Source organism: Triticum urartu, chromosome 5 (assembly GCF_003073215.2).
Source record: "Triticum urartu cultivar G1812 chromosome 5, Tu2.1, whole genome shotgun sequence".
NCBI classification, from domain to species: domain Eukaryota; kingdom Viridiplantae; phylum Streptophyta; class Magnoliopsida; order Poales; family Poaceae; genus Triticum; species Triticum urartu.
The window spans coordinates 654,863,929-654,890,317 of NC_053026.1; positions in this window are offsets into that span (position 1 = coordinate 654,863,929).

The following is a 26,389-nucleotide window of genomic DNA, read 5'->3' on the forward strand; positions in this document are numbered from 1 at the left end:
GAACACAAAGCAGTTGTGGGCGTCGATATTGTCAATTTACTTGCCGTTACTAGTCTTATCTTGATTCGGCGGTATCGTGGGATGAAGCGGCCCGGACCGACCTTACACGTACGCTTACGTGAGACTGGTTCCACCAACTGACATGCACTAGTTGCATAAGGTGGCTAGCGGGTGTCTGTCTCTCCCACTTTAGTCAGACCGCATTCGATGAAAAGGTTCATTATGAAGGGTAAATAGAAATTGGCATATCACGTTGTGGTTTTGGTGTAGGTAAGAAACGTTCTGTCTAGAAACCTATAGCAGCCACGTAAAAACTTGCAACAACAATTAGAGGACGTCTAACTTGTTTTTGCAGCATGTGCCGTGTGATGTGATATGGCCAAAAGGATGTGATGAATGATATATGTGATGTATGAGATTGATCATGTTCTTGTAATAGGAATCACGACTTGCATGTCGATGAGTATGACAACCGGCAGGAACCATAGGAGTTGTCTTAATTTATTTATGACCTGCATGTCAACATAAACGTCATGTAATTACTTTACTTTATTGCTAAAGCGTTAGCCATAGTAGTAGAAGTAATAGATGACGAGACAACTTCAAGAAGACACGATGATGGAGATCATGGTGTCATGCCGGTGACAACGATGATCATGGAGCCCCAAAGATGGAGATCATAAGGAGCAAAATGATATTGGCCATATCATGTCACTATTTGATTGCATGTGATATTTATCATGTTTTACATCTTATTTGCTTAGAACGACGGTAGCTTAAATAAGATGATCCCTCACTAAAATTTCAAGAAAAGTGTTCCCCCCTAACTATGCACCGTTGCGAAGGTTTGTTGTTTCGAAGCACCACGTGATGATCGGGTGTGATAGATTCTAACGTTCGAATACAACGGGTGTTGACGAGCCTAGCATGTACAGACATGGACTCGGAACACAAGCGAAACACTTAGGTTGACTTGACGAGCCTAGCATGTACAAACATGGCCTCGGAACACGGAAGACCGAAAGGTCGAACATGAGTCGTATAGAAGATACGATCAACATGAGATGTTCACCGTTGATGACTAGTCCATCTCACGTGATGATCGGACACGGCCTAGTCGATTCGGATCATGCTTCACTTAGATGAGAAGAGGGATGTCTATCTGAGTGGGAGTTCATTAAATAATTTGATTAGATGAACTTAATTATCATGAACATAGTCTAAATTGTCTTTGCAAATATGTTGTAGATAAATAGTTCACGTTGTAGCTCCCTGTTTCAATACGTTCCTAGAGAAAGACCAAGTTGAAAGATATTGTAAGCAATGATGCGGACTGGGTCCGTAGTCCGAGGAGTGTCCTCACTGCTACACAGAAGGCTTACGTCTTTGATGCACCGCTCGATGTACAAACTCCTACAACGTCGTCTGTGGATGTTGTGAACACCTGACAGACACATCCTGATGACTACTTGATAGTTTAGTGCACCATACTTTACGGCTTAGAATCGGGATTCCAATGACGTTTTGAACGCCATAAGACACATGAGATGTTCCAAGAGCTGAAATTGGGATTTCAGGCTCATGCCCGTGTTGATAGGTATGAGACCTCTGACAAGTTCTTTTGCCAACAAGATGGAGGAGAATAGCTCATCTAGTGAGCATGTGCTCAGAATGTCTGGGTGCTACAATCACTTAAATCAAGTGGGAGTTAAGCTTCCAGATAAGATAGTGATTGATAGAGTTCTCTAGCCACTATCACTAAGCTACTAGATCTTCGTGATGAAGTATGACATGCAAGGGATGGAGTTGATCCCGGAGCTGTTCGCGGTGCTTAAGACCGCAAAAGGTAGAAATCAAGAAGGAGCATCAAGTGTTGATGGTTTAACAATACCACTGGTTTCAAGAAGGGCAAGGGCTAGAAGGGAAACTTCATGGATGGCAAACCAGTTGCCGCTCCAGTGAAGGAACCCAAGGTTGAACCCAAACCCGAGACTGGGTGCTTCTATTGTAAGGGGAACGGTCACTGGTAGCGGAATTACCCCAAATGCATGGTAGATAAGAAGGCTGGCAACTTCAACAAAGTATATACGTGTTATTAATGTGTACCTCACTAGTACTCCTGGTAGCACCTGGGTATTGGATACCGGTTCAGTTGCTATTATTGATGACTTGAAGCAAAAGCTACGGACTAAAAGGAGACTGGCTAAGGGAGAGGTGATGATGTGTGTTGGAAGTGTTTTCCAAAGTTGATGAGATCACCATCGCACGCTCCATCTGCCTTCGGGATTAGTATTGAACCTAGATAAATGTTATCAGGTGTCTATGTTGAGCATGAATATGATTAGATCATGTTCATTGCAATACGGTTATTCATTTAAGTTAGAGAATACTGGTTATTCTGTTTACATGAATAATACCTTTCATGGTCATGCACCCTATGTGAATGGTTCATTGAATCTCGGTCGTGGTAATACACATGTTCACGCCAAAAGATGTAGAGTTAATAATGATAGTACCACTTTCTTGTGGCACTGCCGCTTAGGTCATATTAGCGTAAGATGCATGAAGAAACTCCATATCGATGGATGTTTGGAGTCACTTGATTTTGAATCGCTTGACACATGCGAGCCATGCCTCATGGGCAGGATGACTAAGACCCCGTTTTCAGGTACAATGAAACGGGCAAGTGACTTGTTGGAAATCATACATGCTGATGCGTGTGATCCAATGAGAATTGAAGCGTGCAGTGGATATCACTATTTTCTCATCTTCACTGACGATTTCAGTAGATATAGGTATATTTACTTAATGAAGCACAAGTCTGAAACATTTGAAAAGTTCAAGTGATTTCAGAGTGAAGCTAAGAACCATCATAACAAGAAGATCAAATTCCTACGATCTGATCGATGAGAATTTCTGAGTTATGAGTTTGGCAATCACTTAAGATATTGTGGAATTGTTTCACAGTTGAAGCCACCTGGAACACCACATGGTAATGGTGTGTCCGAACATCGTAATCGAACCCTATGAGATATGGTGCGATCTATGATTTCTCTTACCGATCTACCGTTTTCATTTTGAGGATATGGGTTAGAGACAGCTGCATTCACTTTAGATAGGACACCATCTAAGTCCGTTGAGACGATGGAATATGAACATTGGTTTGGAAAGAAACCAAAGTTGTCGTTTCTTAATGTTTGGGCTGCGATGCTTAAGGCTTCAGCCGGAGAAGCTCGAACCAAAAAGCAGACAAACACATCTTCATAGAATACCCAAAGGTGACAGTTGGGTATACCTTCTATCTCAGATCCGAGGGCAAATTGTTTGTCGCTAGGAACGGGTCCTTTCTCGAGAAGGAGTTTCTCTCGAAAGAATTGAGTGGGAGGAAGATAGAACTTGATGAGGTTGTCGAACCTTTACTTCAATCAGAGAGTGATGCAACATAGAAAGATGTTTTTTGGGGCGCCTACGTCTGTTGAATAGGAAGTTAATGATAGTGATCATGAAGCTTCGGATCAAGTTGCTATCAAACCTCGTAGGTCGACAAGGATATGTACTACTCCTGAGTGGTACGGTAATCCTGTCTTAGATATCATGTTGTTAGACAACAATGAACCTATGAGCTATGGAGAAGCGATGGTGGGCCTGTATTCCGACAAATGGTTAGAAGCCATGAAATCCGAGATAGGATCCATATATCAGAACAAAGTATGGACTTTGGTGGACTTGCCCGATGATCGGCAAGCCATTGAGATAAATGGATCTTTAAGAAGAAGACGGACGTGGGCAGTAATGTTACCGTCTATGAAGCTCGACTTGTGGGAAAGAGTCTTTTCACAAGTTCAAGGAGTTTACTACGATGAGAATTTCTCACCCGTAGCGATGCTTAAGTCCGTCGGAATCATGTTAGCATTAGCTGTATTTTTCGATTATGAAATCTGACAGATGGATGTCGAAACAAGTTTTCTTACGAGTTTTCGTAAGAAAAGGTTGTATGTGATACAATAAAAGGTTTTGTCGATCCTAAGGATGCTAAAAGGTATGCTGGCTCTAGCAATCCTTCTATGGACTAGAGCAAGCATCTCGGAGTCGGAATATATGCTTTGATGGAGTTATCAAATATTTTAGGTTTATACAATGTTTGCTAGAAACTTGTATTTACAAGAAAGTGAGTGGGAGCACTACAACATTTCTGATAAGTATATGTGGATGACATATTGTTGATCCGAAATAATGTAGAATTTCTGGAAAGCATAAACGGTTGTTTGAAGAGTGATTTTCAAAGGAAGACCTGGATAAAACTGCTTACATATTGGGCATCAAGATCTATAGAGATAGATCAAGACGCCTGATGATACTTTCAAAGAACGCACACCTTGACATGTTTTCGAAGGAGTTCAAAATAGATCAGTCAAAGAAGGGGTTCTTACCTGAGTTGTAAGGTGTGAAGTTAAGTAAGACTCAAAGATTGACCACGGCAGAAGAAAGAGGAAGGACGAAGGTCGTCCCCTATGCTTTTGTCATAGGCTCTATACGGTATGCCATGCTGAGTACCGCACCTGATGTGTGCCTTGCCACATGTCTGGCAAGAGGGTACAAAGGTGATCTAGGAGTAGATCACCAGATAGTGGTCAAAATTATCCTTAGAGGAATAAGGAAATGTTTCTCGGTTATGGAGGTGATAAAGAGTTCGACATAAAGAGTTACGTCGATGCAAGGTTAACACCTATCCGGATAGCTCTGAGTAGAGATACCGGATACGTATAATGGAGCAACAATTTGGAATAGCTCCAAGTCGAACGTGGTAGCAGCATCTACCATATAAAGTTTTGCGAAATACATAGGGATCTGAATATGGCAAGACCCGTTGACTACAACCTCTCTCACAAGTATAACATGATCAAACCCAGGACTCTTTGAGTGTTTATCACATAGTGATGTGAACTAGATCATTGAGTCTAGTAGACTCTTGGATGTTGGTCACATGGCGATGTGACCTATGAGTGTTAATCACATGGCGATGTGAACTAGATTATTGACTCTAGTGCAAGTGGGAGACTGTTGGAAATATGCCCTAGAGGCAATAATAAATTAGTTATTATTATATATTTCATTGTTCATGATAATCGTTTATTATCCATGCTAGAATTGCATCGATAGGAAACTCAGATACATGTGTGGATACATAGACAACACCATGTCCCTAGCAAGCCTCTAGTTGACTAGCTCGTTGATCAATAGATGGTTACGGTTTCCTAACCATGGACATTGGATGTCGTTGATAACGGGATCACATCATTAGGAGAATGATGTGATGGACAAGACCCAATCCTAAGCCTAGCACAAAGATCATGTAGTTCGTATGCTAAAGCTTTTCTAATGTCAAGTATCATTTCCTTAGACCATGAGATTGTGCAACTCCCAGATACCGTAGGAGTGCTTTGGGTGTGCCAAACATCACAACGTAACTGGGTGGCTATAAAGGTTCACTACAGTTATCTCCGAAAGTGTCTGTTGGGTTGGCACGAATCGAGACTGGGATTTGTCACTCCGTGTAAACGGAGAGGTATCTCTGGGCCCACTCGGTAGGACATCATCATAATGTGCACAATGACCAAGGAGTTGATCACGGGATGATGTGTTACGGAACGAGTAAAGAGACTTGCCGGTAACGAGATTGAACAAGGTATCGGGATACCGACGATCGAATCTCGGGCAAGTATCGTACCGATAGACAAAGGGAATTGTATACGGGATTGATTGAATCCTTGACATCGTGGTTCATCCGATGAGATCATCGTGGAGCATGTGGGAGCCAACATGGGTATCCAGATCCCGCTGTTGGTTATTGACCGGAGAGTTGTCTCGGCCATGTCTGCATGACTCCCGAACCCGTAGGGTCTACACACTTAAGGTTCGATGACGCTAGGGTTATAGGGAAAGTTTGTACGCGGTTACCGAATTGTTGTTCGGAGTCCCAGATGAGATCCTGAACGTCACGAGGAGTTCCGGAATGGTCCGGAGGTAAATATTGATATATAGGAAGTATGGTTTTGGCCACCGAAAGTGTTCCGGGCATCACCGGTAGTGTACCGGGACCACCGGAGGGGTCCGGGGGTCCACCAGGTGGGGCCACCAGCCCCGGAGGCCTACATGGGCCAATAGTGGGAAGGGACCAGCCCCTAGGTGGGCTGGGGTGCCTCCCACCAAGGCCCAAGGCGCCTCCTAGAGGGGAGGGGGGCAAACCCTAGGGCAGATGGGCCCTAAGGCCCACCCCAGGTGCGCCTCCCCCTCTCCCCCTTGTGGCCGCCACCCTAGATGGGATCTAGGGCTGCCGCACCCCTTGGGGTGGGAACCCTAGGTGGGGGCGCAGCCCTCCCTCTCCCCTTATATATAGTGGAGGCAAAGGGGCAGCCCAACACACGAAGTTCTTCTCCTGTTGGCGCAGCCCTACCTCTCTCCCTCCTCGTCTCTCGTAGTGCTTGGCAAAGCCCTGCTGGAGTTCCGCGCTCCTCCACCACCACCACGCCGTCGTGCTGCTGCTGTACGGAGTCTTCCCCAACCTCTCCTTCTCCCCTTGCTGGATGAAGGCGTAGGAGACGTCACCGAGCTGCACGTGTGTTGAACGCGGAGGCGCCGTGGTTCGGCGCTTAGATCGGAATCAACTGCGATCTGAATCGCTGCGAGTACGACTCCTTCATCCGCGTTCTTGCAACGCTTCCGCTTAGCGATCTACAAGGGTATGTAGATGCACTCCCCTTCCCATCGTTGCTAGATTACTCCATAGATTGATCTTGGTGATGCGTAGAAAATTTTAAATTTCTGCTACGATCCCTAACACTTTGTTGATACATGGCCCACCTCGCTCTCACACAAAGTGTCTAGAAGCATGTGCTGCAGCCGGCTGTTAATTAGTAGCCCCTTCTCTTCTCTCTTCTCTTCTGTCTCTTCCAATTAACGAAAAATATAATATTTAATGTCTTACAACTCGCCTACATCATCTTATTGTACTTGTTCTAAAAGCATGGTTAATAGTATAGCCAGCTGCTGGCTACATAGACATGCCATGTCATCAAGAGTCAACACTATTAATTACTTATACAATAGAGTTGGCTATAAGGTTGTCTATAATTTTTTTTTATTTTCTCTCTATCACTTTCTTCTGATTAAATGCCTTTACCCAGGAGTATGTGTAGAGACGAGCTATTGCATGAGAGCCCACTCGTCCACTTTTTCCTTGTCTCTCTCCTCAACATAGGCAAAAATGCCATATAAGCGGTCCTTATAGCCCACTATTGTACTTGCTCTAAGTTACTTGATTTACTACTCTCTCTGTTATTGTAATGTTAAAAATGTTTTTATATTATGGCGCGGAGGAAGTACCAAAGAAAGAGACGCAGTGAGCTACGAACGAACTGAATTTATGCCAGAATGGCTTTAGACCGGAGAAGTTCATCTTTTGAATAAAAGAACACGATAGACTCGTGACAAGTACATTATAACGCTTCAATCAAACGTGATTACTTTACTCAAGCCCCTCCTCTTCTTCATCACCAGACAAGGTACAACACTAAGTTTGGTAAAACCTCACAGTCCAGTGTACTAGTTTCCAAATCACATACCGGACTACCAGTGTACCAGGGCCCAACTCACGTACGGTAGGTACACAAAGCCGTCACGCAAAAATAGCACGCTTCCTTGGCTCTTTGTCATCTTCTGTTTCCACCACAAAGCCTAGTACTTGCCGCTGCTCCGAAAGCTTGTCTCGTTTGCTTATCTTTTTCATCTTCTGTTTTGTAGTTATTGAAATGTCATAACATTAAGTAATTGCAAGAAATGTTTGTAGAAATTATAATGACGTAAAAAAATGTTTTATACAAGCTTGCCCCACAGAGCACCTTACAATAAATCATGTCAAATTTGTTAAGGTGTTTCATTTTAGGTGAATATATACTGGTAAATAAGTATGTCTATAAGGCAGTGACATACAGATATGTGACTACAATTCCATATATGCATTGTTGTTGTTGGATCTACAACACACATCACCTTCAACTAAGTTGTCATCAGTGCATAAAGCAATAAAAATTGCTACTAAATATGCATGATCTTTTATTGTAAGGGAAAATAAGCTTTGTACAATCTTGTGATGGTAAAGAAATAAAAGCGACAGATTTCATAATAAAGGTTGCTATCAAAAGGGGCAATATAAAGTGATGTTCCTTTACATTAAGAGCTTGCACATCAAAAAATAAAAAGTGCATGACAACCTCTGCTTCCCTCTGCGAATGGCCTATCTTTTACTTTTCTGTATTTACTTTTTATGCAAGTCAACAGTGTTCTTCTCTATTCCTTTTTCATTTTTCTCTTTGCAAGCATCATGTGGTAGGGAAAGATCTAGGAATATATATCCCATTGGATATTAGTGATCATGATTTATTATTGTTGACATTAACCTTTAGGTAAATGAGTAGGGAGGCGAGACTATAAACCTCTATCTTTCTATGTGTCTGACTGAAACTTTTGCTCCATATAAGTCTCATATATTTCGCGAGTGTCAGCAATCATATGAGACTAATTAAATGATAGTTGAGGATGTGGACTTGCTAAACAAAAAGCTCTTACACGAGAGCCTTCCTGAGAATATGATGAATAGTAATTGCTTTGTTGACTAATAACATAGTTTGGTAGTTTTCAAGAAAGTTTATGCTTTATACTTCATTGTTGTGATGAATTGTTACTTGATCTTGAGAAGTTTTATGATAATATGTTGCGGCTATGATAATGATCATGATGCTACTATGTCTATATTTGTTTTTATGGACACCTCTCTCTTAACATGTGGTCGTGATTATCGATATCAGCTTTCACTCGAGGACATGCGAGGTCTAAGCTTGCGGGAGTTGATCCGTCCATTTTGCATCAGGTTTTTCTACTGTTATTTATAATGGTTTTGAACAATATAACATTTTGTGGTGCAATTCTAATGCCTTTTCTCTTTTAATTTGCAAGATTTACTTGAAGAGGTAGATTGCTGACAGCTGGAATTCTGGACCTGAAAAAGCTATATCAGATATCCCTATTCTGCACAACTCCAAATGAGCGGAAATTTCATGGAGAAATTTTATGGAATATATTAAAAATACGGGAGCAAAGAAGTACCATAGAGGACCCACCAGATGCCCACATGGCACTAGGGTGCAGCCACCCCACTAGGCGCGCCCTAGTACCTTGTGGGGCCATTGGCTGGCCCACGAGGACCATCTTCTCCTATATGATGCCATTTTCCCTAGAAAAAAAATCAAGAGAAGACTTTCGGGACGAAGCGCCACCATCTCGAGGCGGAAACTGGGCAGGAACACTTTTGCTCTCCGCCGGAGCAATTCCACTGGGAATACTTCCCACCGGGAGGGGGAAAGCGAAGCCATCAACATGACCAACAACCCTCTCATCATGGGAGGACCAATTCTTCATCAACATCTTCACCAATAACATCTCATCTCAAAGCCTAGTTCATCTCTTATATTCAATCTCTGTTTTAAAACCTCAGATTGGTACATGTGGGTTGCTAGTAGTGTTGATTACATCTTGTAGTTGATGCTAGTTGATTTGTTTGGTGGAAAATTATATATTCAGATCCTTAATAATATTCAATACCCCTCTGATCATGAACATGAATATGATTTGTATATACTTACTTTTGTTCTTGAGGACATGGAAGAAGTCTTGTTATAAGTAATCATGTGAATTTGGTATTCATTCGATATTTTGATGATATGTAGTTTGTTGCTTCTTTTAGTGGTGTCATGTGAACATCGACTATATGACACTTCACCATACTTGGGCCTAAAGGCAAGCATTATGGAGTAATAAGTAGATGATGGGTTGCTAGAGTGACAGAAGTTTACACACTAGTTTATGCCTTATTTCGCACGGGGCTGATTTGGATCCATATGTTTTACGCTATGGTTAGATTTATCTTAATTCTTATTTCTTAGTTGTGGATGCTTGCGAGAAGGGGTAATCATATGTGGGGGGCTTGTTCAAGTAATAACAACACCCAAGTACCGGTCCATCCACATATCAAATTATCAAAGTAGCGAATGCGAATCAAATAAAGATGAAGAAAGTGACTAGATGACATTCCCGTGTGTCCTCGAGGACGCTTTGCTTACTATAAGAGAACGTTTCAGCCTGTCCTTTTCTATAAAAAGGATTGGGCTACCTTGCTGCACCTTTGTTACAATTTCTACTTGTTTCTCGTTACAAGTTACCATGCTATTAAACTATTTGTACCGATATTTCAGTGCTTGCAGAGGTTACCTTGCTGAAAACCGTTTGTCATTTCCTTCAGCCCCTCGTTGGGTTCGACACTCTAACTTATTGAAAGGACTACAATTTATCACCTATAATTGTGGGTCATCAGTGTTCGGCATGGACGACATCAACAGGGGGCGGGCAGTAGCTAGGTTGTGGATAGAACCGGAAGTGCAACAACGGGGAAACACAAGGGGCCTGGGTGGAGGAGCTGTAGTCTGGCAAGAACCGGGCTGCGTCCGGAGTGGTGTAGAGGAACCAATGGTCTTAGTAGCTGCGGATATGGAGAATGACGGGAGGGACAAAGTGGGGGAAAAGGGCTCATATAGGGGGTTTTGCGTGGGCCGGGTGTGTCGGAATCCGATGTGGCGGGCGTGCGGACTTCCCCCAGAACTCACCCATCTTTGTTTTTAGTTTGGCGCAATCAACGTACTAATGACGTTGCGATGCCCTAGCTAGCACTCCCCCATTCCTACATTAATTACCATCATTTATAAAATATAAAATGGCGCAATAGGTATATTCCTTGTTTAACATTTGGCATTTTCGCTTCCTGTTCCTCTAGTTTGTCGACGCACAACAATGCATCCTCCCTTACCATACTTCCTTGTTTATGGGGCACCTTTTGTTTCGATCAAAGAGAAACATCTTGGCCTCTTGTGTCATACTTGCTTCCTGCTCCTACAGTTTCCCGTGTGAGTCACTCGACCGGTCATGGCTTCAGATCTAACACTTGGTGTTTTGGATCTCGGAGACGCATTGGCCGCGGTGATTGGGGATGTTCCAATGTCGTGCAGTCATATTTGCTTGTTTATTACTAAATTGCTTACAATAAAAACAATTAAAGGTGCCCGATAAATATCATCATTTTTCCTCGATCAAGAAGACTCCTCAGACTCCTCATTTTTGTGTGGGAAAATCCTGCGTTCTCTTACATCACCTAATTTATAAAGTCGTCACAAGCTCTTCCCACTCCCCTGAAAAAAATATAATTTATGAGGTTTAAGATATTTGGACTCCCTACTCCAACACCAAATGCCGAGGGGCTTGCAGAAGGCAAAATATGTGCTGTAGTGGCTAGCATTACGAAAACCTGCCATCGGTAATGTGACAAACTGCACCACTAAATATCAATAAGATGCTAACAAAGATGGAACACCCCACATAGTAGTCACTAGTCAGGGAACCACCCCACAAGAAAATAATTGTCGGTGCACCAAAAAGCAATACTTTCCAGAGGGATGCAAGAATTAGTGTGGAAACAAAGTCTACAACATGTGTTCTCCTCATGGAGTGCATCATGCCTCCAAGACAATGCCTTCAAAGGAATTCCGTGCGTGTGTTGCTTTTGCCTGTTGTTGGATCTACAACACGTGCCATCTCATTATCAAGTCTCAACAATTATCAAAGGTTTGTTGATGGTTGGACGAGCCACCGGTAGCCCACAAGAATTAATCCATCACTCCCATAACTTAAAGTTGTAGATTGCTTGGCCAACTCAACCGAGTTAAATTTCTTTACTAGTACTGTTATAGGTTGCTTGATTTTGTTTCTAACCAAACACAGCGAGGTAGATGGGTACCGCGAACTAGATATACATCAAAATCGGTTTCCAATGGGAAAAGTTTGCGTTTTAGAAAAGAAAACATGACAAGTATATTTTGAGGCATCAAACGTGATGAAGCTTGCTCACGGCTCTCCTCTTCATCATCATCGGACAAGCGACAACACTTAGTTCGCTAAAACATCAAAAAGTAAAGAAGAAAACAAGAACCTTGGGGAACGACAACACAAAGTTTCGATCCCTGTCCAACTCACGTACACTAAAGGGAGCCACGCAAGGCTTAGTACCTTCCACCGCTCCAAAAGCTTCTCCCATTTGCTTATCTTTGTCATCTTGTATCTTGTAGTAACCAGAAAATCATAATATTATTTCATTGAAAGGAATATTTGTAGAAAGGGTGTGTCTAGGGCACATCTAGATGTGCTCTAGTTATTGCACATCTAAGTGATTATAATGAGAGAAAAAAATGATGACCAAACGCATGGCCCACAGAGTACCATGCAATAAATCGTGTCAAACTTATAAGTTGTTTCAGTTTAGATGAATATATACTGACAAGGCAGATGTGGCATTCATATATGTGACTAGAATAAAATGGTAATGTGCTCCCAGAAAGTTGCATATCTTAGCTGTCCAAGTTTTTCTTTCTACGATAAGGAAAGAGATGGCTCGCTAAACATACATCCGAAGCTGTTTCAGGATTGGCCACAGAGTGACCGACCGCTTAAGTAGACGTTGTTGCATCAAACCATCACGTCATTGGTGGGCTTGCTTGTGCCTTGAGGTGACTTCGTCAATTTGAAGATGTTGTACCGGCTCAGTATGCCAGAGGTGCTTATAGGAATAGGGCGTGCGTGAGTGCATTTATAGAAGTGAGTGTATGCACGTGTATATTAACATCTATAATTGTACCATGCTAGAAAAAGCAATGCAGCCTAGCCATGTCATCAATTGCCACAACAACCACCAAGGCATGATGCACAATTGATCATATTTTCTTGATCTATATATTTCTTTGCAGTGTAGAAATTCACCGAGAGTAGCATGCATTTGTTGACTATTTAAAGTAAATATGCAGGGTATCACCAAAAGATTATTTTTACTTTCTCATAAGCAAAAAATATTTTGGGGAGGGTTGTTTGGTATTCGTGAATGGTATGAGTGATCAACTCAATTTTCACTTTATAACAAAGCATATGGGTGGATTTAGTTTGATTGACTATCGAGAGGGAATATTGGGCTGAGTAGGAGATTGCGAGGACACTATGAGAATCCATTTTATTATTGCCTGGTTTGTGGTCACTGGTCAGTGATGACTATTCCAGGTCAACAAATAAGTCATCAGGGATTGACCATATATACTGTCGGTAGGTAATAACTGTACCAGATGATAGTCCAATTTGAGAGGACGAAGTCATCACTGACCACCCGTATATATGGCCGGTGAGTGATGACATTTCATCATTGTCGGCCATATCACTGACCAGCCTTCTACTCTGGCCCATCTATGTTGTATCATTCAGCACTGACTCGCTCTCAATTTTTCCCTGTCGGTGCGATTTTCAACAAAAGGCAGTGCTCGAGCGAGCAGCCAACCGACGCAACGGAAAGTCACATGAAAATCAGTTCAGGATTTTCGAGGACAGCCATGCGAGCGAGCAGCCAACCGACGCACTAGCTGCACATCCTTTTCGAGGACAGGATATTCCGCTGGGTCTTCAAGTTTATTTTTGGAACACAGTATAGACACAAATGTTTATATATACACGCACATACACTCACCTCTTTAACCACATGCATATAGACCCTATGCCTATAAGCACCTCTCAGAGACTGTGCTGGATTTTGGCTGCCACTATGATTGGAACATTGCAGTTTTTTCTGGACGTTGCAGTAATCATAAAAGCAGTGTTATTGGTGCATTGGACGAAAGTGGGCACCATGTCAATTTCAGTCTCCGTCATGCTATACAGGCTTGAATTTTTTCTTTATGATAAGCCAGATAATTGCACAAACTTCCCACATACACAGAGGATACACAAAAGCAAGCGAAGGACAGAAAATATAATATTCTGATCCCTATACCACGGACACTCGTCAAGTTTTCATCATTATTGCTTATCCCGTGCTCTAAATGAACATTTTTTGAAATGATAATATGCAAGTACAGCCATGGCTATGCACTAGTAGCTAGAATCTGCAAAACAGTAGAGCTATACCGAAGGAAACAAGCAAATCTTCTTCATTCGGTAATACACAAAAGCAAATAAACAGGATAAATATATTTCTAGTTTTCTGTTTTGTGAAACATAAAACGCAAGAAGATGCAACTAGAAACACAATTGTTTTTGTCGTTTTGTTTTCTCTAAAGTCTGGGAGCAAGAGAAGCATAAAAACCCTGTAAAAAGCAATTGAAAAGCACGAAGAACCAAAAAGAGCAGCAACAATGACATAGAATTTTTGTTGTTGTTTTGTAATTCATATGAAGCAAAAAGAAGGAAGGCAAAAAAGTAATGAAATATTCGTGTGATTTTCTTAAACTATAAGAGCAGCAAACAAACCAAAGAAATGAGTAACAAGAAAATACTTTCGCACTCTTACCTTACTGAAGACTTTTCTTGGAGATTTCTCAAACTTGACCTTTTTTTTTTGAAAAGGGGAAAGACCCCGACCTCTGCATCATCATGATGCACACATCTGTTCTCAAACTTGATCTTCAGGATGAAAACTTACGATCTCAGATCTCGCATTCGGTGGTTTGTTCCGGCTACAATTTTGATTGCTCATCATTCTCTTCCTTGAGCATTGCTGTTGGACAACCTTTCTTATAGTTCTTATGTTGTCAAGAGATGAAAAGAGAAGAAAAGAAAAGAAGAAAAGATAGACGAAAAATAAAAGAAATGAATACAAATGCAAAAAAGGAAAACAATTGCCAAGTGTTTCTTCAAAACACTCGCCAAAGTCCGTTCTCTACCGAGTGTAATACTAGGCAAAACATTGAAATGTCGATTTTGAATTTCTTTCCAAATGATTTCCCTAGCGCACTCGGCCATGGGCTTGTTTTTCGGGTGCAAAGTAAAATACACTTGCCAAACTATTGGACAGTCGGCAAACAAGACGATTCCGGTAGTCGCCAACGTCCTTCATGTCCTCGTTTGGCAACGTCGTGGCTCTTCTCTGGGCAGGTCATGGTTCGCCGCCGCGGGGAGCACCACGCCCTCCCCATCTCCGACTTGGGATAAGCGTGCTTGATGGAAATTCACTGACCTGTCTTATTTAGGGTACGCAGAGTTATGCTTATCCGATGATCACGCACGGTCATGTTGCTGTAGCATGTGAATTTCCCCATGATGGACTGAAAATAAAAATTGCCATGTTTTTATTTGAACCATGTGCTCTACAATGCATACGATTTATTCTGATAAGAGTTATCACACAAGATTTGGTTCGAACTTTGTGCATGCTTAGTTTTCTTATAATCATGGGCGATGATCGAACATGTTTCACTTTTAGTTGAACTCTAGAGTGTGCGACAAGGAAGGCTTAATAACAGGAATCTACTTTAGTGATTTTTGTAAAAGCTACTTCGACGAAGTTTTCACTTTTGGGTCGTAGTGAGCAAATAACATTCTATGCAAAAAGAAGAGATGGTCCAAACGGAGTGGAGCCTATATATATCGCAGAAACCAGCTTGCCTGCAGTGCCTCACCCGTCAACAAACCAGCGTTGTCTGACAGAACCAGTACGTTCATACTACCATCGCCGGCCATGGCCTCCTCCTGGTCGCTGCCGCTGCTTCTCGTCCTCCTGCTGGCCTCGTCGTGGTCGGCCGTCGCACGCGGACGGCCCGGCGACAACGTTTGGGAGCACACAGTCGTGTACATGCACGAGAGGCTGACGGGCCCGAACGCCACGCGGCTTATTACGGTGCAGTCCCCGCTCGGCGGCGACAACTTTGGGCAGTTCGGCGTGGTAGACAACGAGCTGCGAGACGGCCCGGACCCTCTCCGCTCGTCGCTCTGCGGCCGGTTCCAAGCCCTGTTTGCGCTGGCGGGTCTGGTGAGCCCACCGGGCATGCAGTCGGCCGTCAACTTCTTGTTCACGGCGGGGAGGTTCCGCGGGAGCACGGTGTCTGTGCTGGGCCCGATTCTGGACTTCGAGAGCACCTGCGAGCGCAGCATCGTGGGCGGCACCGGCGTGTTTCGGATGGCGCGCGGGTACAGCTTCATGAGGCTTGTGCCTGAGATGAGCGTACCCGATAAGTACAGTGTTTACAGGCTCGACCTCTTCATTCAAGTCAGTTCGGACCGTCTGCCACTGCTGCCGCCGGTTGATTCCGTTGGCGCTTACGACATTTAAATCTGAAATACTAAGGTTGTGCGAGCTGCTCGGTTTAAATTTAGCTTATTATCTGTAGCGCCAGAAACGTGCTGTAGTTCACGTTGCGGCCCAAGTTAATATGTATGCGATCGGAGTAAAATCAACACGATCTGCCCACACCAGGTGCATGGGGTTCGTGGCCAAGTTTCTTTAAGGAATAAAAACGGAATTCTATCTATTTAAAAATTTAATCCTCACTATTTTTATTATCTTAGCATGTGGCTGTACTTGCATATTATCATTTCAAAAAATGTTCATTTAGAGCACGGGATAAGCAATAATGATGAAAACTTGACGAGTGTCCGTGGTATAGGGATCAGAATATTATCTTTTCTGTCCTTCGCTTGCTTTTGTGTATCCTCTGTGTATGTGGGAAGTTTGTGCAATTATCTGGCTTATCATAAAGAAAAAAAATTCAAGCCTGTATAGCATGAGGGAGACTGAAACTGACATGGTGCCCACTTTCGTCCAATGCATCAATAACATTGCTGTTATGATTACTGCAACGTCCAGAAAAAAACTGTAATGTTCCAATCATAGTCGCAGCCAAAATCCGGCACGGTCTCTGAGAGGTGCTTATAGGGAAAGGGTCTCTGCTCGGTTTAAATTCATCTTATTTTCTGTAGCGCCAGAAGCATGCTGTAGTTCACGTTGCGGCCCAAGTTAATATGTATGCGATCGGAGTAAAATCAACACGATCCGCCTACATCTGGTGCATGGGGATCGTGGCCAAGTTTGTTCCTGGAATAAAAATGGAATCTTATCTATTTAAAAATTTAATCCTCGTTATTTTTATTATCTTAACATGTGCATATGCATGCTATCTCATTAACGGCCCACCATAAAATGCATGCAAAACTTTTATTATTATTAGTTGTTTCACACTTTTTTATTTATTTCATTACAAAAAAGTTTCATATCGCCACATATGCCACCTCATCAACGGCCCACAGAACATATGCACGGGAAAGGAATGCCATTATATTATGCTACTTATATTCAATAAATATTGTTTTACTATTTCAAATATTCATGTTTCATATAACAAAATCTCATTGAAATATATTGCAATGATTCCTACAGCAACACACATGGTATCATCTAGTAAATTGAACGATGCTAAAATAAGTGACATAACTCTTATGTACATTATTATTGTGAGATGCTCGGACATCTTGCTACCGAGAAACAATCTCATCCTGGAGAATTAGCAGGCTACAGGCAGTCTAGTATTCATAGGGCTAGACCTACTGTCCAGGTACATGTGAACATGGCTAGAATCAATATAAATTATTAGTCATGCTAAACTGTAAGGTCATCACCAACGCAGTCCATCAAACCGGACACCCCAAACATCCACGAAGATGTCCGAACGTACCGCGGGCAGCATATAACGGGCAGCCATCCACCTATTTGAACCAAATGCCCATCCCTTTAAAAAAGATGTAAAACAAATGGCCCCCATGCAGCCTCAGTTTGAATTATCGATCGGTAGCAATTCAAACACACAGTTAAATCCTGATAAAAGTACCGAATCTTTAATAAGTTTTCCAAATCCATCGATCCCAAATTCAACCAACCTCCTCTGCCTTCATTTAATGCTTTCTCTCCTCAAGCTTGAACTTGTTCATCGACACATGTTGTTCACCAGATGAGCTTCCTCTTGTGCCTCATCCAACAATGTGTCAAAGTGAAGGGCTTCCCCTCTATCCTTTGAGACATCACGGCAAGTGATGTGATTATCAAATCGCAACAATGAGTGGATGAAAGGAGCATTTACCGACACACAGAGCAACAAGAAGCAAAATTACAATCTCCACGATTTATGTGCCCGTTGGCCAGATTCTTTCCTCTTGTCCAATCAAAATGCAATACCTCTTAATGGTGTACCACCGATGCAGTAGCGACTTCGCATTGCGATCATGGATTGCTTCCAAATTGTAGGCATCATAGTGCTTGTGCTCATGAAACCAATAATTCATATCTTGCCCTTTTTCTTAATGCCAACAAATCCCACACTTTTGGCCAAGTAGGCATCACACAACAATGCATCCAACCTCACCAAGCCCCCCCCCCCCCCCCCCCCCCCCCCCCCTTTGTGCTTGCTTCATGTTAAATAATGAGAAGGTCAAAAATATTCTTAATAGAATTTGGCTAAACACTTGCCGGGTGTAGTGTGTACCATGGACAATGTTGGGAGGGGCAGAAGATAACTGGGCTGCGGATGGATCTGGGGTGGAACGGCAGTGAAATACAAGGGACATGGGTGAAGGAGCAGTGGTTTGGCAAGAAGTGATTCTCACCATTGGTGCATGTATTCAGATCCAACACTTGGTATTTGGGATCTTGGAGACGCATTGGCCGTGGTGATTGCGGATGCTCCAATGTCGTGCAATCATATTTGCTAGTTCGTTACTAAATTGTCTATTATAAAAAAAGGTGTCACGTAAATATTCATCATATTTCAATGACCGGAAATACTCCGCATTTGTGCATGGGAAATCTTGCATTCTCTTCACTTTGACATCATCTAATTTGTAACGACATCACAAGCTCTTCCCTTTCCTCTGAAAAAAAAAATAAGTTAAGAGGTTTATGATATTTGGACTCCGTACTCCAACACCAAATGTTCAACGGCTTATGAAAGGAAAAATATGCATTGTAGTGGCTAACGTCACGGAACCCGTCATCGGTAACTTGGCAAACTGAAACACTAAAAATCACCAAGATGCTGACAAAGATGATACACCCCACATAGTGGTCAGGCAACCACCCCACAGGAAAAATAGTTGTCAGGGCACCAAAAATCAAGAGACCTTTTACGGTGCATCAGGTAAATATCGACCATGCATTTTTGCTGATCTAAAGGTTAATATTAATTTATACTGCTCGACTAGATGGGCAGTATTCCTTGCAAAAAGGGCAAAATCGGATAAATTTAATTTCATCGAGATGAGAATCTAGCGCGAAGATGGACAGAATTGCTGCCTTTGAGCCGTACGTGATGAGCAGATTCGAGAAAAGGCTCGTCGCGAGCTGAGGAACAGAGCTGCTGGCCGGCAAGAGTGTAGCCGATCGAAAAGACAAAGCAGCCCCCGATGCTCGTCTGGCTCCCGCGCTGGCCGCCATGCCCCAGGCCGCCGCAACAAAAACGCCGACGAGGCTAAGCCTCCCCAAATCTGAGAGCTCCAGTACACGGATCACCTACCGACCCAACTCCTGCTACTTGCCTGCTGCGATGAAGAGAAATGCAGCGGGCGGGCGGTGAGAGGCATGGGCGCCGCTACGTCTACAGCTGTATTGGGGGCGAGTGACTAGCGACAGCGAGGGCACAGGATTGGGAAGCAACTGATCAGCGTGATGATGTGGTGAGCGAGAGATGAACGAGATTCGTCCCGTGCGCGGTGAGCCGGTGACTGCGGGGAGGAAGACGCACATTGAAAGAGAATCAACTTAATAAGAATTGGACTAAAGTGCCCTTTCCATCAACCGTTGGATCTGATTAATACTACCAACCACAAGCAGTAGTATGAGGTACCCTAAAATTTCCCAAAATGAATAATTTCAAAAAGGATGCAAAACTATGTGGAAACAAAAGCTACAACATGTGTTTTGCTCATGGTGTTCATCAAGCCTCCAGGACAAAGACTTAAAAAAATTCCATATATGCATTGTTGTTGTTGGATCTACAGCACACATCATCTCATTATAAACTCACAAAAGTTATTAAAGGTTTCTTGATGGTTCAACGAGCCACCGGTTGTCCACAAGTATCAAAGCATCCATCGCTGCCACAGCTTAAAGTTGTAGATTGCTTGGCCAACTCAATCGAGTTTAATTTCCTGACTACTACTATTAAAGGTCGATCGATTTAGTTTCTAACCAACGAACAAGACGCAACAAGGTAGATGGGTACCGCGAATAAGATATACATCAAAATCTCTTTCCAAACATGATTACCTTTGCTCACAGATATTCTCTGCATCATCATCGAACAAGAGACAACACTTAGTTCAGTAAAACGTCCAAAAAGAAAGAAGAAAACAAGAACCTCGGCGAACGACAATACAAAGCTTTGATGCCTGTCCAATTTACGTACGCTACAGGAAGCTACGCTAGGCCTAGTGCTGCCACCTCTCCGAAAGCTTGTCCCATTTGCTTATCCTTGTCATCTTCTGTCTTGTAGTCACCAAAATATCATAACATTATTTCATTGCAAGGAATATTTGTAAAAATTATAATGACAGAAAAAATGATGAATACACGCTTACCTCGCAAGAGTACCATGCAATAAATCATGTCAAATTTATTAATTTGTTTTAATTTAGATTAACATATACTAATAAATACATACGTCAATAAGCCAGCTATGATATGTATTATATGTGACTGGACTAAATTGGGTATGTGTGTAATAATTCAAGGAAAATAAGATTGCCATTATGACGTAGGTGTAGGTTAAAAAAAATGTGTCAATGCTTATACCCAGTTAGTAGTGAGGAAATTGTATGAAAAAATATTAACGAAATACAGATACAACGAAGGCGAGAAGGCTCCTTTGCAGCCTCACGTTGGAACGTGATCTGGTGGCACTCATTGGACGTGCAAGCTCACAAATGACTCTACTGCGGGAAGCATACCCTATGACATGCACATTTTCCACTTTACTGGAGAGCAATGCATTCTTCGCTGGTAACTCGCCGGTGTTACATGGTAACTGAGTGTAGCAGAATGATCCCTGCTAGCATCCCTAGAGCACAAAACAGGGATGCTAGGCTGCACTAGCTAGCCCATTGCATGCATATGCTACATGGATGGATAGGGGACGGAAGATGGAAACATTAGTTCTATGCCATGAAAATAAATACTATGTCTGAACTAAATTCATGACACATATTTTGGAACGGAGGAGCACGTGACATGCCTCATTACTGTTTACAAGGATACCGGTAGTAGCGAACTGATTGTAGCCCAGATGCTTAGGTTCCTCAAAGATGAACCAACCCACTAGGGGTATAATTCCTAGACTTTGCAACGGTGCTCGCATTTTCCTAGATTTGTGTCTGATTTTTCAGTGATGTTTGTCAGTTTATGATGTCTCTGTCGACTACAAGACATCTATAGAGACTTCGTCAATCTCAAGATGTTGTGGCTGCCTACTATCTCAGAGGTGCTCATAGGGGTAGTTGTCTGCGCGCGAGTTAATAGGGGCGAGTGTATGTGCATGTGTGTGAGCATCTCTGGCTGTACTATGTTAAAAAAAACTAGGCAGTTGACATGAATTAATAAAATATCCATCACTTTTCACAACTTAAAGGTGTAGAGGCCTGGCCAAGTCCACAGAGTAAAATTTACTTGATTTTAGTTTTGAAGGACGTCAGTCGCTGAAAATATTGAATTTGGGCTAGTTGATTCGGTGTAGAAAGAAGAAGCAACCTCGAAGCACCGAAACCCCCGGTGGCAGATTCTAACTTGTCTATCTTAGGGCACAGGGAGGTGCAGACAAGGAGGCTGTTGTGAGAGCGCCGCCGGGAGTGTGCGGCGGAATCTGGCGGTTGGGCCAGCGGTATGTGGGGCAGTTTCGTGAATGAACAGGAGGGTTCGACGTTGAAGAAGCTCTGGCCATTCATCTTGCATCCGACAACTCATATCAAATTGACTAACCCAAAAGCCACTGCCACTTGGTTTGGTTTCTAACATAAGATGATGATGCAGTGAGGTAGATGGGTACCAGCGAACTAGATTTACGTCAAAATTCTTTTCAAATGGCAAAAGTTCGTCTTTTCAAAAAGAAAATGTGACTTGTGACAACCACGTTTTGATGCCTGAATAAAGACGTGATTAGCTTTGCTCACAGCTCTTTTATTCTCCATCATCATCACAACAGAGACAGCACTTAGTTCGGTACCAGTGTCCATGTCATGCAACCGTACCAGTGTCCAACTCATGCAAGAGTGTGCAACTCATGTACCAGTGCCCAACAGACGCAACAGTGTTTGTACCAGTGTACAGCTCACGTCGCTACAGAAGGAAGTCATGCAAACATTAGCACACTTCAATCACATCTGCCACCGCTTCGAAAGCTAGAAACAATCATAACATTATTTCATTGTAAAGAATGTTCTTTTTAGGACATCCAGTTATTAAAAAAACATTATAACATTCCTTGTAAGAAATATTTGTCAAAACATAGAACAATTTTTTTTGACGATTTTGGCACACAAAGTACATAATAATAAAGCATGTAAAATTTAAAAAGCTGTTCCAATTTAGAGGAATATATACTCATAAATACATACATCTAGAAGGCAGAGTGTCATGCATATATGTAAGTAAAATAAAATGGGTATTTGTGGAATAATCTCGACGAAAGATTGCAATGATGACGCCGGTGTAGGACCAAAGAAGTACATGGAGTCAATGTTGTGGCAGATCCCCTCATGATAAAAATGCTGTAGCAGATCGCCAAGACCGCATTGATATATAGGGGTACAGGCTCAACAAAAGGCAACGCAAAGTCACATGAAAATCAATTCATAGCAGTAGCTGCCCATCCTTTCGAGTTGGTTAGGACGATCCTCCATCATTGCATATTGCACTCCTACTCCAGGAACAGGTGGCAAAACAGGATGTTAATTCGCACTATTTCTGGTAGCAAAACCATCCTGATCAGTACTGTGGTACTAATAGGACAACAGTGTCGTTTACTGCTCCCAGAAAGTTACTTCCCTTCGCTGTCCAAGTTTCTTCTTTCTACGGGAAAGGAAAGAGATAGCTCCCATGTTCTAGGATTCGCAGAAATTCGTCAAACCATAACGGCTTGCTTGTGCCCTTGCGCTTAAACACCAACAATGCACCCTGGAAACGCCACATGTCCCTTGTTCGCCAAAATTCTGTCACTGCAGAAAAGCCAATAAAATTTTAAAGAATTACAACTTCTAATCTGTAGACCAATATTTGATGAATTTTTTTTCATATTTTCTATATGAATTCTTCTAGCCAGAGAAATAATTAATTTCTTTCTCAAATTGAATTCAAACCTAAATTTGGCTGTAGCATGAAATCTAGAACATCTTTCGAGATGACTTTTTTTGCGTAGTGAGCAGCTTGAAGCACCCTTTCACGTAACAGCAAGGTTTCAGAGTTTTATCAAGTGAAATGAATTTGAATTTAATATTATTTATACCTACTTTATTCTTAACTTCAATTCAATAGCAAATTTCTGACTGATTCTTTTTGTATATTGAATCTAAGGTGAAACTCAAAAGAAAGAGCAATTTCAAACCAAGTTTCCAGGTCTTCAATCCCTTTTCAAAGTTTATTATTTAACTGGAGCCTATTTGGCCATAATTCCAAAACCAAGTATTTTTTTTGATTTAAAACTTGATCTTAAGAACCTAAATAACTTGAAGAACTATCCCTGGAGGGTAATATGTTTTTAGTATGTTCTTTTGGACTTTATTCTTTTGTCTATTTTGATAATTTTATTGCACTCTTTTGGCCCTCGTTGCTTATTTGCCTTTATTTTCTCGTCATATTGTCAAAATTGTCCGAAGTACGAAACAAATTAGTTTCAGGAGTTAGAGTGCCACAACAACAAACAAGGCAAGCTGCATGTATTGATCATATTGGCTATGTAGTGTAGAAGTTCACTAAGAGTAGTATGCATGTTTGTTGACTATTTAAACAAAATATGTACTCCCTCCATCCCGTGAAAAGTGTACATATATAAATTTTAGGAGAAATTATGGAGTGAAGTAAAAATGCATTGGAAAGGTGCAAGCCACCATCTCTCTCCTCTTTAATTACCCAACCCTCAATTAGCTAAGTGCATGTAGAAACTAAGGAGACCATGCGTAGAATGTTATTAATCTTGATTACCGTGTGATGACAGAGAATCATTTTTTCTACTTAATAATGCATTGAGAAGATAGATGAGCACTCTTTTGTGGTCAAATTGTAAAGCTAAACATTCAGTCTCATCGGACGGATGGAGTAGGGTATTCCAGAAGGCTCATTTTAGTTTTTTGGTCTGCTAAAAAGATTTTGGGGAGGGTTGTTTGATATTCGTGAATGGTATGAGAGATCAACTTAATTTCTACTTAATAATGAATCATCTGAGTGGATTTTGTTTGGTTAGCTGTCAAGCGGGCATCCTGGGCTACTAGGGGATTGCCAGGACACTACAAGAACCCATTTTACTACCCACCCCTTGTTAAAGACCGGTTCATAGCCACCGGTCAATGATGATCAACCAAAAAGTCATCACCGACATGCCATAGAAATGATCGGTCAGTAATAACTACCCCACACAGTCGTTTACATGGACGAGAGGCAGACGGGCCCGGACGCCACATAGTTGGTTACGGTGCAGTCCCCATTGTTGGATCTGGTGAGCTAACCGGGCATGCAGACGGCCATCAACTTCTTGCTCACGCTGGGCCCAAAGTTCCATGTGGGACTTCAAGACTTCGGAAGCAAGAGTGCAACATTGTGGGCGGCACCATTGTGTTTCGGATGGCGCGCGGATACAACATCATGAGGCTTGTACAGAAGATGAGCATACTTGATAAGTACAGTGTTTACAGCTCAACCTCTTCGTTCAAGTTTGCCCGTCCGGTCTGCCACTGCTGCCGCCGTTTGATTCCGTTGGCGGTTAAGACATTTAAATCTGGAATACGAAGGTCCCCGTTGCTACCCAAGTCAATATGTATCGTGTCATCGTGAAGTAAAATAGGTATGATCCGCCCCACACTTGTGCATGTCGATTGTGGCGAGTTTGTTAATGGAATAAAAATGGAATCCTATCTATTAAAAAATTAATCCTCACTACTTTTACTAGTTGTTGATTGTTCACTACTTTGCCTCTGGACGGACCGGCACTTTTAATTCTTACTACATTCAATTTTGTGTACCATACGAAATGCCTGTCAATAGTAAGATCAGTTCTTGAATTGTTATTCAACATGTCATGCATTGTTTTTATTGGTTAGACATAGGGCCAAACTAAGTTATAACCCTTGAACCAATGTCTCGTCATGACTTTTGAATGATCTAATTTTCACAATGATATTATACAATGGTTCTCGTGTCACTGCTAGAGATCTCGGGATTTGTAGGCATTGTAAAAATATGAACGTGGAACTTTGTTAAGGTTGCACTTGTGGACAATATGTACAATTGCAAAACACTGTAGAACGCACGTGATATTACTATGTACAGATGGAGCAAAGTTATTGGTTGGTCCAAAATCGGAAATCTGAAACATCAGAGCCTAACGAATATAAGTAATACGTACATGCAATACTCAGTTACAATCTATAAGTTTTGCAAATAGAATATAGTGTAGTACATAGACAGTTCGGACCCACCTGCTACATCTTCGCACGCGGAAGTGCCTCCTTATTATGAACAAAAAAGAATGATTTCACCCCCGATAGCTGGGACCCACCAGTTATTTCTTCGCACGCAAAGAAGTGCCTCCTTATCCTCCTTGACAGCTGGGACCCACCGGGCCGAAGCATAGTAGTGTTGTCTGTCTGGCCACGAACATGTATGTACATACTGGTCGATCGGTATCTCTGCAAGGATAAACCGTGGCCGAGTAAGTAGTGACACGTGTCGTAGTAGAGCCACTGACGTAGTAGTTAATGCAGTCCCGTCTAAATCAACTATACGTACGTACAACCGCAGGGCAAAAAATACAGCCACGTACGTACACACGGGCGGGGACCCGAACGCGTACTCGTGTATACGTACAGCCAGGGCTCGTGTACATAAAGAGGCAACGGATGACAGCAACGGCGCCCTGTTCATTGGCAGCCAACCAGCTGGGTCGGAACAGAGGAAATGGTGTTGTGTTCATCGAGAGGCAACTGACTGGGTCGAAATGTGTACTATTCAACGGAGCCTACCGGCTTGGACAGAACAGCCGAAACGGGGTCTGACATACGACGGAACGAAGGAAACGACCTTCTGTTCGACCGCGTACAGTCGAAACAGAATCCTGTTCATGGGGAGGGGTGTGGCGTACTGCAAAACGGAAGAAACGGACTTATGTTCGAGCGCCTATGCTCGAAAAGGTGTCATGTTGATCGGGAAGGGTCTGGCGTATCGCAAAATGAAGGA